Below are 6000 nucleotides of genomic sequence, written 5' to 3'. Positions count from 1 at the left end.
GAGTGAGATAAAACATATATAAGGGTAATTTTGATTTTTAGCTTGTCTAAAATATAAAAAGGATTTTTTTCAGAAAATAGTGAAAAACATAAAGAAATTCTACCGAACGTTGACAGGTGATCCAAGTAATTTTTGTCGATGGGACACTCTGGTCAAAAGATATTGAATTTTTACTATCAAGTGGATAAAAGTTTTATTTAAAATTGATTTCGGTCGCGTAAATGACATTCAAAATTTCATTTCGCTTCGCAAGTGTTGTTTCCCAGAGAACAGTTTAGTATACACAAAAAGTTCGAATAAACATTTTTATTTATAGTTATCTCTGCTAATTTTTTTATTTAAAACATTATATTGTACGGCGTACATATTCTTCGAAGAATAATTTTTTTCGTTTTACCGCCTCACAAAAAGGAGTTTTAGGGGGAAGCCGAGGGGTAATAGTGGTAAACTTATTTAATATTATATTTTTTGGAATCTTAAAATTGAAATACCTCGCAAAATTCAGCTTGTTCGTTTGCTTCTTATAGGTTCAGTGGCAGTTTTGTCTGGCAGTTTTGACTGGCAATTGACTGACGACTGGAGTATTACCCTATTACTGAAAAAAATCATATAAAATCACTTCTAAAAGTCTATGCATGTTTTTCTTCTAGGATATATTTATTATGTTATAAATAACGAGAATGCTGTGAAGTTTATAAGATTATTGACAGGTAATTTATGTCTCATAAAGAACAATACTTAACAAATGATAAGATAATATTAACATTATCAAAGAACACTTAGACTGTTTACATGTGATATATCCAATCTAGGGACAAATGGATTATACTGCAGCAAATAAAGATGAATTTTACATGTGATCTCAATTTATATGTTTATAATTTTTTAGCAGAAGTTACGTCAGTTAAGTTGAATACCTAAACAATTATTATTTAATAGTATGGATTCAATTATTCAACTCCATAGAAACTTTTAGAAGACTACAAGACTATTTGTTTAAACCGTTATTTGCTGTTATATTATCCATACTTAATCTGTAATTACTTGGAACCTGAGCATAGGTTTAATTATTTATAAAAAAAGTTTATATAAATTGTCATTAATGAAAAGTATGTAGGTACTATCTTGATCTTTTTGGCGCATTGTTGTGACAATGTATAAATATCCAAAAAAATCGAAATTTATATATTTATATTTATAATTTTGAAAATAGTACTAAGTTTCTCGCATCAGTATATTATAATCATTTAATTTAAAAGTTCTATTTAATTATTTTGTTCGACGAGGTAGCCTTAGATAGTCAGTCCTCCATTTTTATGCACTCAGTGTATTTAGTCTTTCTCCGTCCAGGGGCTGTATAGGGGCCAATAATTTTTGGTATTATTGGTCTTCATTTTTTTTTTCAAGTAAAAGTCGATATTTTGGTGTTTTTATAACCAAAGGAAAAGTAAATTATATTGAAATCTCTTTTTACATGTACCTTTCTATCCTGGAGTTTTTTTTACCTGTAATCATATCAGTTGTATTTTTGGTCGGCGATGTTTCCATCGTGGCTCGTCAGTTTCCTCAGGGTGTGGCTTCATAATCCGCATCATGATCTTTGGCTCGACAATCCTTTGTGGATCCTGACGTGCTCTAAAAATCGTCGTCATTCTCTTTGGTTTCTGGCGACCTATTGCCAACTTCTGATTTTTAATACCCCTAAGTTGATTACAACTCTATTTAACCACCTAATTCGCGGTCGGCCAATGCTTCTTCCTACAGGTGTTCTTGTGGTTAGCTATTTAGCCATCGTGTTTGGTATTCGTAATATTCAAGCCTACCTAAGTTGCTTTATTTTAATGAACGTTGCGACGCGCGGTTTATTAAAGAGTTGGTATAATTCGAATTTATATTTTTTCTCCACTGCCCTTGATCGTTTATAGCTCCAAATATTTTGAGTAGTATTTTACGTTCGAATACTCCCAAAAGTCTTTTACTCTTCTGTGTTTTGTATATAATAATTTCAGTTCTTTAAATGTTTCTTGAGTGAAATTGTTTTTGGAAACCATAATATGTTCCATTTGTTTGGTTTATTAGGCTTATTTTGATTTCCAAAGACTTTTTCTCTTTCCTCATTTGCTGTAGGATCCTTGTTTTCGTTGATGACTAGACCAACCTATTTCGCCGCCGTTTCCAAAGCTAGAAAATATTGCTTAACATCTCCCTTGCTATGCTCTATAGGTCAATTTCATCAGCGTAGTAGGCTAATGTGTATATCAATTTTTTGTAAATAGTACCTCCGTCTCTAATTCGTGTGTCTCGAACTGCCTTTTCTAGGGCAATAATTTAAGTTTAAAATAGTTTATTGACCATTCACTTTTCACTTCGGAAATCGTTCTCTAAATACAAAACATTATTGAATATATATATATATATATATATATATATATATATATATATATATATATATATATATATATATATATATATATATATATATATATATAGTAAACTCTTAAATATTGGGGAAATCTGCAAGAAATACTCTAATGTGTATCAATTGTTTCGCCGAACGTTTTCGCCAAAGAGAATTAATTTGGCTTCTTCAGGGCTGAAAGAGAATAAATTATAATTAGCTACCATATATTATCTATTAAAACATTATTGATCTTACCGTAACTTAGAATTGTAGAGTTAGAATATTAAAAAACTTTGCTAGTAACATAGTGGTGTTTTTTTGTTACTATGTGCAAAAAAAGTTTTTTTATAAGAATTGAAATGTATGGTAGCTTCGAACTTGACACGTAAAGGCTTACCCAAGGTTAATCGAAAAACCCAATGCAACTACATTTAAAAGGAGGTAATTCTTTGAAATGTCGGCAATAACTAAATTTTTGATTTTTAGATAGTTAAAAGTGAGGTTCTGTTTAAGCCAGAACGCAAGCGCTGACAACTTCATTATCGTTGGTATGAATCTTAATGTCGTTAAGGTTCATTGGTAAAAAACGAATGAATTTAAATCCCAGTAAAGGGAAATATTATTTTGATTTTCTTTATTTAATTATATTATATTGTTCATGTATTATTGAATCTTATTGAGACGTATCTAAGAAAAGCAAGGGAATGTTATATATTTTTTGTTAATGAAAATTAATTATAAAGGTATGTTAGTTGTTAATGGATATATCAGTCAAGTTAGTAATCTGTGATATAGTATTGTTCTTGGTATCTGATTTAAGTAACAGGTGGTATATATCGCTTAGATTCTTGATGTCACTCTTAACATTAATGGAGAAATCGTTAAGAAAAATATAAGACATTTCAATGAACTCTCTTTTAGATTTATTGTTCTCACGGTGGAGAATTGTGGTGTTGGTATAGTCCATGAGATGACCAGTGGAATGGACATGTTTGGCTAATGCACAACGGTCAGGGTGAAGTCGAGAATCACTTTTGTGTAGTGTAATACGTGATTTCAATAATTGAGATGTTTGACCGATGTAGGAATTGTTGCAAGAGAGACATGGAATGTTGTAGACAATATTACTAAGCCTATCTATGGGAGTCTTATCTTTTATCTTAGAATAAAGATTATTAATTGTTAGGGCTGATCTACAAGCTACATTAAGTTTATTATAATTTATTCTCTTTCAGCCCTGAAGAAGCCAAATTAATTCTCTTTGGCGAAAACGTTCGGCGAAACAATTGATACACATTAGAGTATTTCTTGCAGATTTCCCCAATATTTAAGAGTTTACTATTTATATATATATATATATATATATATATATATATATATATATATATATATATATATATATATATATATATATATATATTAGAAGTGATTATTTCGACCAAAAAATAATTTATAAATAAGTTCAAATTATCGGGTATAGTGGTCTATAATAAAAATCTTTCTTTTTTCTAAATTACTCAATATTTCGCTATTTATTTAAAAGCTTTCTCAGGAGTAAACTAAAAACAATTTGAACATTACAAAAAACTACGTACAAATACATTTTAAAACACTTACAGAAATTAAAAGATTTCGCAAATAAAAACTGATATTGAAGTATTTGAAATATTGAATGTCAAGATTAAATTGTCTTAAGCACGTTCGTTACAGCTATACGATAAAAAATTAAAATTATTTCAAATGTAAAAATAAAAATAACAATAAAAGAAAAGTTAGAAGAATAATATTTATTTGATGAATTATTAAGGTTTAACTATTCTTCTAATTTTTCTTTTATTGTTATTTTTATTTTTACATTTGAAATAATTTTAATTTTTTATCGTATAGCTGTAACGAACGTGCTTAAGACAATTTAATCTTGACATTCAATATTTCAAATACTTCAATGTCAGTTTTTATTTGCGAAATCTTTTAAATTCTGTAAGTGTTTTAAAATGTATTTGTACGCCGTTTTTTGTAATGTTCAAATTGTTTTTAGTTTACTTCTGAGGAAGCTTTTAAATAAATAGCGAAATATTGAGTAATTTAGAAAAAAGAAAGATTTTTATTATAGACCACTATACCCGATAATTTGAACTTATTTATATATATATATATATATATATATATATATATATATATATATATATATATATATATATATATATATATATATTATTACAAATGATTTAAATGAACAAGACAGTTTGACATTTAGAAAAAAAAACGAAATTGTTTAGTATAGTTTGAAATCAGTTAATATTATTGCTGTAAAGAAAAGTATTTAATCATTCATATAAATTTTGAAGGACGCTTAGTAGAGTGAAATGCGTTTTATTTTGTGTATATGTTACGAGCAAAGCCCGAAATTGGCCAATCGTAACATTGTACACAAATTATTGTCCACTTCTAGCATTGTACCCCCAAACTGTACAATATCCGAAATAATCAAAATATTTATCGAAACGCTCATCGGTTCGAATCGATTATTATTGACAAGCGACACACCAAATCAAAAATTGAAAAATCGAATTAAAGAAGAACTACAATAGAAATATTGTTAGTGAAACATTTCAAAGCTTTAAGAGATAGATACATCACTATAATATAGGGAAGATGTTTGTAAAACATCTTAGATTTTCAAGAGATATTTATGATAATTTACAATAATTTAATTCTACGAATCCAAAAGTCAAAAACGCTGATTAATTATAGATTTATTACCTCAATTGATGTTTGTTTGTCGTTAATAACAAATGGGGAATAATCGTAAAAATCGATATGAATCGATATCTGATATATTATCTCAAACTTTGACGCATGGCTACTTATTGAAATTCGAACATTGTACAGCAATTCTTTTATACAAAGTCCGCCGATTATACATATGTCGGAGATTGTACAATAAAGGGGTACAATGCTAGAAGTGGACAAGATTTTCTGTACAGTGCTAGGATTGTCCAGTTTCGGACATTGCTCTTAACATATACATTAAGTGTGTACGGGACTTATTGGGTGGTTAAATCGAAGAAATTGATGTACGATACAATACTTTGAATTTTGAACGGAGAGTATGATAATCGATTATTTAGATAAGATTAACAAAGAAATTAAATTTGTTTCTAAAATGGTTGTTTAATTTCACTTGGAAATAAGGATGTTCAGGAAAGTTTGTTTTACTGGTGTGGAATAGCAAAATTTGAGGTAGACAGTTGATGGCAGTAAGAAAGGAAGTAACCAAGAAAAAATACGGTATTTAAATTAAAAATTTTGTTGTAATGATAAAAAGTTTTTTCTGTTGTGAGTAAGAGTATTGAGACCAGTGCATCATACCAAATTTGAAAGCAGAGCATCATTGGGGATAATTTGTAAGTCATTTGATTTTGAAGAAAGGGAGTTTTGAATATTTTGATTCAGATGTAAAAAGAGATTTTCATATAAGCTTAGTCAATCATAGAGGTAGATAATCATTGCTATAATTTGATATAAATTATATAAAAACAATCTCAACTGTTATTACTGTTATCATAGTACATATAAATATTTTCATAATAGGGGTT

Source organism: Diabrotica undecimpunctata, chromosome 1, assembly GCF_040954645.1.
Source record: "Diabrotica undecimpunctata isolate CICGRU chromosome 1, icDiaUnde3, whole genome shotgun sequence".
Classification (NCBI taxonomy): Eukaryota; Metazoa; Arthropoda; class Insecta; order Coleoptera; family Chrysomelidae; genus Diabrotica; species Diabrotica undecimpunctata.
Note: the sequence above shows the minus strand (reverse complement) of the source record.